Source organism: Oryzias melastigma, linkage group LG12, assembly GCF_002922805.2.
Source record: "Oryzias melastigma strain HK-1 linkage group LG12, ASM292280v2, whole genome shotgun sequence".
NCBI classification, from domain to species: Eukaryota; Metazoa; Chordata; class Actinopteri; order Beloniformes; family Adrianichthyidae; genus Oryzias; species Oryzias melastigma.
Window position 1 is genome coordinate 14,846,775 of NC_050523.1, and position 9,258 is coordinate 14,856,032.

Sequence of the window (9,258 nt, forward strand, 5' to 3'; positions counted from 1 at the left end):
CGTTTGGATGGATGAACCATAGTTTTGGGAATATAGTGTATGTCCTTGAAAATGACAGGTTTTTTTTTTATTATTGTTTTGCCCAAAAAACAGCATAATCATCACCGTAAGAACAAATATTCATGAACATGCCTTTCTTACTTTAAATTTTACATTAAAATCACACAGCATAGATGGTAAAGTGATGTCAAATAAAGAGCATTGGCAACATGCAATTAAAATCATTTTTGGTGGTGGTGTAGGACCAAACATGCAAGAGATCAGGTTTGGTGAAGAAAAATTTTCATAAATTAACCAAAACGTGAAAAAAACCACAGAGAAGCAAAAATGTAACAAAGCAGAGCAAATGACCTGACAAGAAAGAACTGAAAACCAGAGACATAAAACGACTGAGGGTAATTAACTAAAATGAAGGCAGCTGTGAGTCATGACAAACCTAAAACTGGCGTGACGATTTAAATCAGAATATGACCAAAAACCATAACATGACAAACAAAAACTAAATCAAATTTCATAATCCTCACCCATTTTGCTTAGACGTAACACTCATAATGGTGTACAGTATACTTACCCATATAAAACGGGGGTTTATCTCGATTAAAGCCCAAAGTGCTTTACACCCATCCACGCACACATTCAAACACTGATGATGTCTCTACTACCTTGCAAGGCACTAAACAGGAACAATGTGGGGTTTAGTGTCATGTCCAAGGACACTCTGACATATGGGAAAGCTAGGCAGAAACCAAACCTGTGCTGTGACCTTCCAATCAGAGGTCGATTGCTCTACTTCTGCACCACATATCCTGAGTGGGAAAGCCAGAACAGATCAGTTTCAAGTGTAAATTGAAAGAGTGAAAATGAGCTTATTTCAGAAATGTCAGAGGGGTGCAAATTCCAAAGTATGGAGGTGAAAGCTCTTTCCTCTGTGGTCATGAAGCTTACAGTAGGGACTGTGGAAAGTATGGATGGATAAAAAAGGAAAATCTGAGAGTGTGCAGGCAGGTACAATGACATGAAGGAGAGCAGCAATATATGAAGGGGAGAGGTTTTGAATGGCTTTGTCGGTAAAAAGTAATGTCTTTTACTGGGTTCTGCATGGAAACGGAAGCTAGTGGAGATGCTGCATAATAAGTGTAATGTAACATGTGCATGGAGTTCTGCTTATGAACTGTTGGAGTTAGTAACTGGTTTTCTGGGGCAGACTAAAAAGAAAAGAGTTACAGCACTGTAAATTCTATGGGAGGGACAAGACAGTTGATGTTCAACGGGCAATGCCACTAATATTTAAAGCGAAGAAAGCATGCTGCCAAGGATGATGCTCAGACTCTTAACATGGTGAGAGGAAGAATTTTAATTACCATATTTTCCGCACTAGAGGGCACACTCAAAAGCTTTAATATTTTTCAATAAACAACTTTGCACCTGATAATTCAGAGCGCTTTTCACATGGATTAATTCTGGTTGTGCTCGCTGATGTAGAAGCGATTTTGAGAGGTACGCAGCGCACGGTCCAAATGTCAGCTTTTTTTTTAATTTGTAAATTTGTTGTAAATAAAGTTGGATGTTGTTCTTAATATGCTAATGTGTAGTCAAAATGTGTTTTTTTATGTGTTACTAACAATGTTGGGAGTTAGTATATCAACGGTAATGTTTGTTTTAGTGATAACACCGTTTTTTTAAGTGTCGCATACAGGGTTGGGTGATGTAAATATGCGGCTAACGTGTAGCAGTGTAAACTGTATTTTTAATTAATTTTTACATGTAAGGACCAAGGTTAGAGTTAGCGTAATCACAGTAACGTTTGTTTTAGTGGTATCAATCTGTTTTTTATGCAGCAAACAAGGTTGGGTGTTATTGTAAACACGCTAATGTGGCTAATGTTTTGCAGTGTTTGAATGTTGTTTTTTTTCTTTTCATTTTTTTCTTAAAAAGGTTAAGAGTGTTTTTTTTTGTTTTAGCAGTATCAGTCTGTTTTTTGAAGTGTCACAAACAAGGTTGTTTGTTATTGTGAATACGCTAACGTAGCTAATGTGTCGGACCGTGTTGTTTTTAGATGTTACGAACGAGGTTAAGTGTTAGCATAGTAGTCACAGTAACGTTTGTTTTAACCACATCAGTCTGTTTTTATGTGTTGCAAAGAAGGTTGGGTGTTATTGTGAACACGCTAATGTGTTGTGTCGTAGGATTGTTTTGGTTTTGTTTTTTTTTTGCGGTATCAGCATTTACTTTAAATGTTGCAAACAAGGTTGCATATTATTGTAAATCTGCTAATGTGTAGCGTGTTGGACTGTCATTTTTATGTGCTACGAAAGGTTGGGACATACAGTGACATTTTTTTGCTACACTAGTCTGTTTTTTATATATTTCAAACAAAGTTGGGTGTTTTTGTGAATATGTGTAGTTGAGTCAGATTGTGTGTTTTTTATGTTTTAGTAACGAGATTGGCTGTTCTTGTAAAAGTGTAATGTGGCTTAAGTGTAGCGTGTTGGGATGTAAATTTTATGCATTACTAACAAGGACAGTCAGTGACATTTGTTTTAGCAGTAAATCTATTTTTTTTACATGTTGCTAACAAGGTTTTGAGATACAGATAATGTGAATACTCTTAACGTGGCAAAGGTGTAGCGTGTTACAAACAACTCCTATAATTAGAGGTTAATAAAGTCTAACTAACACATTTATTTCTGATTCTTTTGTCTCGCTTAACGCACCTTATACTTTGGGGCGCCTTATACATGACATAAGTTTAAAAAAAAACAGACCATTCCTTTTAATTTAAGGTTTGGAAAAATATGGTATTTAATGAGAGAAACCGGCACATAAACCAAATTTTTATTTTAAGGAAGAACCCAATGAAATGTAAGTGCTGGGCTGGGGGGAGATGTGAAGCTGGGTATCATCGGGTTTAAAGTGAAAAATGATAGTGATTTTTAGCAAAAACAATTTTTGGTAAATCACTGGTAAAATGACTGATAAAAACATAGACCCTAGGACAGAACCCTGGGGAACGCCTACATTTCCAAGAAAAAAACGAGAGGTGAAGGAGAGTTGTATTGTTTAAGCTCACTGAATAAACACAGATGTCAGTCTTCGGTTCATTGGAGTTTGATTCTGCTCTTAATGCCCACAATCTATTGTACTGATATCAAAGATGAGGGCACACTGACATTAACAACATTAGTGTCCACGCATCTGTGACACATCTGTCAGTTGCTTCATGGAAAGATTAGCATTGCCCCCTTCAAATGACATATCAGCAGACTGCTGCCATTTACAGATTTGAAAAGCCAAAAGCTTTTACCTTATTATGAACAACATAAACATGTAACACAGTCATGAGATGAAAAGCAACAGCATAAAACCTGTAATGCACAGGATGATGAGCTTTGCGTTGCTCTGAGGTCTTATATAGTACAGGGCAACAACATTATTAGAATTATTATTTCAATAGTACATTTGGGCTGGAGGATTGTAAATGAGGCTGCGGCAAACCCCAGAACCCAGTCCTCATCTTGAGTTACAGGCATGTACACAAGCATAAGATGCCATGTACACACAGTTAGGCTATTCATCTACCTACTGAGGCCACGGCACAGGAGCAGTCAGTGGTGCCGGATTATTTTTAGATTTCATGTGGGTTGCAGATGCTGCTTTGCTCAAGCAGGTCACAGCAAACAGAAAACCCATTTTTACTGCAATACTTGATGCTTTTTGGCGTATACTTTGATCTCCAATCAGATTTTGTCTTGCCACCGGCTCATTTATGGAAATTTTTCTTCATTTTTTATTAATCTGTATGGGGCATACATTCAAAAATGTGCTTGAAATCAATCCATTTGTCAGTTTTCTATGCTTAATCCGACAGAGTATATCCAATTGGCATCTGGCAAGACACAGTTCACAACTAAAGACAAGTAAACAAACCATGCACACAAACATTTACTCTGACAAGCAATTTAAAATCAATAGACAGTCTTAAATGGATGTCTTGGACTACCAGTAAAATTTCTGATTTAAACCCTTCTTGTTTTATGCCAATAGTTTAACCACCACTCTACGTTGAGGGCAAAACGAGAAAGTCAGATGCACAAGATCTTCAGTTTGGTTGTTTTTCCCCATTGGTCCTGAAGATTAAACCAAGACAAAAAAAACCAAACAAACAAAAAACATGCCTCAGGGGACACAGGCAATGTGAAGATCATCATTTTCCCCTTGCTCAGTTCTGGCCTGACTTTAAAGGATATCAGTGTTTTAGGCCATTTTAAAGGGTTTATACTGTAATCGACAGAGAAATTTTGCATATGGTTGCAGTTCCAACTCCAGATCATTTTCAACAGATCCAAATGTGCTTCTCTAAGAAATTTCAAAGTGAAGCCTCTGGAAGAAAATTGGTATCACATTTTTAGGCATAAAGGTACAAATTCTGTTTCATAAGCCTCAATGCTGTAGCTACTTATGTTGCAGAGTGGAGGAGTTGCTCCAGATTTTTGGGTTAGGAGCGCAGATGGTTCTTTCTTAAGGAAACTAAAGCTGAAGAGCGGGAAGCATTTCATTCTTACTCTTCATCATTTATTCACCCCATCAACACTCCATCCCCCTTTCGGAAAGCAGCACAAATGGCTGCCATCTGAAACCCCTCAAAGGAGACCTCCTTGTGTTGCTGTTGTCTGAGAGACAAGTGCACACACACCAGAATGATTTGAGCGTGAGATTTGACATTTAATAAACATGCTAAACAGCCCGCCTTTGACTCGACAGGAATCACGGTAAAGATCATCCAACACGACCGTCTGAGTTGTGAAAGCATGCGACCTGCAAATGCTTACACCTGCAATGTCCCAGGTAGATGTAAAATTGGGCGGCTGTGGTGCAGAGGTAGGGTGGTTAAGAAAATTGAGGGTTTGATTGCTACCTTGCCCGCCTATGTGTTGAAGTGTCCTTGCGCAAGATGCTGAACCCCACCTTGCCTCTGGTAGTGGGTTGGTGCCAGTGTTCAACATCAGTGTGTGAATGTGTGTGTGAATGGGACTGACCCTGAAACGCTTTGGACTTTTGAGGAAGGTAGAAAATTGCTATACCAGTATAAGCCAAAGAATCCCCTTGGATGGGGAACTTAATGTGTCAACTCCAAAGGACAAAGTTCAGTTGACAAGACCCAGGTAATGTCCCAGGTAAATCACCAAACAAAAAGCATTCTGGTAAAGCCCACAAATGAAATACACACAAGTCATAGAAAAACTACAGATTTTATGCAGATTTCAAGGGACAATCCAGAGACCTCAAAAACCTAGAGACAAGAAAGAATTCAAACAAAATCTCAAAAGATTACTTTAATCACTGGTACCCACTTCCACTGACATACAATAATGACCATCTGGAAGTTTGTTCCATCCATCTTCTTCCACTACTCCAGGACTGGGTCCCGGGGGCAGAAGTCTAAGCAAAGATGCCCAGACATCCCTGTCCCAGGTCACTTCCTCCAGCTTCTCGGCGGTGACCCCAAGGTCTTCTCAGACCAGCTGAGAGACATAGTCTCTCCAGCAGATAAAGTACTAAAATAATTCAGTAAACGTATGAATGAGAAAAACAATGTGTTTAAGTTAAGTAATCATGTGATTTTCTGTATATTTCTTTAAAAATACATTTTAAATGTGAAGATGTGGAGTTTTTAGGAAAATTTCTCAAAACATATTGGGAATCCTTGCGTCACATGATGGAAATTAATGCAAATGTTATTAAGACATAAAACAATCTAAAATATTTTATCTTTTGTAAGACTCTATTGAAATGAACTATTTTTGATACTTTGTCATTAAATAGACGACATTGTTGGTGTGTGATTGTCTCTTGCACACAAACAGAACACAGAAGAGAGCAAAGTACCACATTGAGAAACAGACGGGTAATATTTCTTTCATTACCCTTCAAGGCCTTCATGCAGATCAAATAAAAAGCAGTGGGTCTTTTTGTGGGAGGACCTCTGCTTAGCGAAGATCACAGCATGTCCACATCAGCCGTTGGTTACTTGGTTTGTTGCCACCTGGCTGTGCAAACCTCAGCAGGACTCTGCGAGCTGTGTTTGTGTGTGCGTGAGGAGTCATATGAGGCTGGGCAGAACTTCGACGGACAGCAGATGGTGATGCCAGCGTGGGATGGACATAAGAGCGAGGTGGAGTCACACACATGGATGCTCAAACACAGCCAGAGCTGCCAGGAAAAATTTCAACAAAAACTAATCTGAAAGTAACACCAATTCTGAACAAACATGACAAGCCATCCTCATTTTTTCCCAAGCCTTTTTCATCAACGATGATTATTCATAGCACCGTTTAATTTATTTTCTCATTAAAAATAAGTCCTGGCTCTTATACTGGGAAGCTGGCTTGTCATTGTCTACAAAGGTGTAATTAATCTATTTAAACTGAACATGATGAGCACAATAATGCCAGTGTCTAACATGAGATAAGATATTTTTTATTACACATATCCCTTACTGAAAAGTATACCTTTAGTTGTTATTCGAGGTTGTGTCACTTTTGCACACTAATAAGCTAGAGAGTGACAACTTCAGATGTGTACATGCTCTTTTGACTCTTAGCAGCTGTGTTGGGAGATGACTAGCTATTGTTGGACTGTGATGGATGAGAAGGTAGCATTGCACGGATCTCTATTGTGAACCAAAGACTGGGAGAGTAAATTTCCTGTGGGTTCAGAGAGGCTTTGTGAGCAACATTGTTATTATCTGCTTTTTTTTCATCATCGCATAATAGGTGAGGACAAAAGCTGCCAAGTTAGGATCGTGCCTAATGAGCCCTTGATGACGCTACAACTTTATAACGCTGGTACTACAATAGAAATTAGATTTGCTTAAACAGCATGTTTTTGTACACTTCATTACTCAATTGTTTTCTGTTTTTCATTGAGTGGATATTGCTTCAAACTGAATAATTTCCTGTAGTCCTGTAATGCATTTGCAGTGTTTCTTCGTTTATCATTGGAGTTCCATTCTAAAAATAATCTATGAGAGGGGAAATATGCATAGTAGGATTACAGATATTTTAAAGCTGTTAAACTCCTCAATAAACATGTTATACACTTTTCTCAGACAAAAGTATTTCCAAACTTTCTAATATGCTGTGTACAGGAGACATTGCACAGAGGACGTTGATTGACGAGGTGTCACAAATGGGAAGACAGCCACGTGCATCAGCTTTACAAACTCAAACTAAAACCAGCTAAAAGTCCACATAGCTAAATCAGGGTCAGACAGGCAGGGGTCAATCATGAGCATGAGATCATCCAAGAAGAGAGTAGAGATGTCAGAATCCAGGTGAGGGTCAGGGCAGGCGGCAGACAAACAGAAAATAAGCAGGGTCAGAAACAGAAGATCAGGTTCAGATTGAAACGCTCGGTAATGCAGGCATGGCGGCACTTAACAATACTTCGCACAGAGCAGGGCTCAGTGCACTGTTTAATTAACAGGCGGGTGATTGTCAGATGAGAGTGAGCAGAGTGGCATCTGGGGAGTGTGCGCAGGGACAGCTGGGAGATGTAGAATGTTCAATTCTCTGGAGACAGCTCTCACCGATGGCCAGAGGGGAGAAAGAACTCTGGCTCCTGACACAAGGTAAACAGCCAATCAGGATGGAGAACAGTGTGCTGTAAAAAAAAAAAAAACAACCAAACAAACCAAAATAAAAGGATGCAAAAATGCCCTGAAAAAATCCACAGAACAGCAAGGCCATGAAAATTTAGTGTGAAATAGCAAGGTGACATTGTATACCATTCATCCATACTTCAAACTCACTGAATCTTTTTTGAGGTCACGGGATTGGTGGAACCTATCCCAGCTGCTGATTGGCAAAGGTGGGGTCTGTCACAGGGCCACACAGCCACAGTCACCTTAGGGACAATTTGGAATCGTCAGTTAACTTGTGAACCAGGTTTTTGGTCTGTGGGAGGAAGCTGAAGAGCACAGATGAAATCCAAAAATGCAAACCCTACACAGACAAGTCCCAGCTGGGATTTGAACTGGGGCATTCTGACTGTAAGGTAAGGGGCCAACCCACTAAACTACCATGCAGCCCCAATGTATATGTAAACTTACAGTAAATTGATGTAATGCTCAAACTCAGTTTTATGTTTTGAGTATGACTTTGTAGCAGTTTTTCACCCTCCACCTTTTCAAAATATCCTAGTTTGTCTGTGTTTTTACTTGGGGACATTCAGATTCTCTGATATCAGGAAATGTTGGACTGAGATAAGCAAAGCAGGAAATGGGTGGTGGGACAACGGCGCTCATCATAGGTTGCTTGTCAGTAAAATTCTCAAGTGTCCATGCTGTGCTGCTTTGCAGTTTCTTGGATTAATTGAGATACATTTTTTTGCTGTGGCATTTTTTTTTAAATTTTGTTTGGCCCATTTACTTTCCAGTCAGAAAAAATAGCTTCATAATAATTCAATAAATTGAGCTCAGTGAGTAAACAAGACGCAAATATGTTTTGCCTGTCAAATATGATGATCAAAATGCTGTCCATGGTCAAAAACATGACCATTAAAGTAAAAACACACACAACTGTGTATATGTTAGGTCAGAAGCGTGATTTACTGTGATTTCTGAAGGCTTAATCCAGCTCCCTAAAGCTTACATCTTCATCATAGAGTGGACAAACTTGGGCAAATATCAGTTTCCCATTTTCTGATTAGGGAAAAACAAGTCATTACATGACATGCAGGACCCACATCACACACAAAAATTGTTAAAACAGATAAATTCTAGTCCTTTTGGTTGTCGGACTAGTTCTCAGTTTCTGTTGAACAGGTGACAACATGATATGCACGCCCACCAAAAGACTTTGCGCCACCTTTGTTTATTTTAATTCTTCACTGCCTATGAAAACAACACAAACCCAACTGTAAGTCCTCCGCTCCACACCTTAAATGAGAAAGTCTTTTTCCCCCTCTCAGAACAGACAGGAGTTGTATCACTTTCCCATGTAAGGTATCTTTAATAGCACCCTCAGAAGCTCTGATGTTGCTTCATATATAGCAACAGTGTCATTGATCATTTCCCATATTGTGATTTTTTAACCTTTATTTTACTTTGCACCTTAATTTAAAAAACAAATTATAAACTTTCTAAAGAAAAATGCTTCTGTTCAAAAGTATATAAAAGGCTAAAAAGGTTCTTGTGTACAGTAGGGTCTGCATGAATGTTATCTAAACGAAATGTGAAAGCTGAGTATAAAAAGGAGG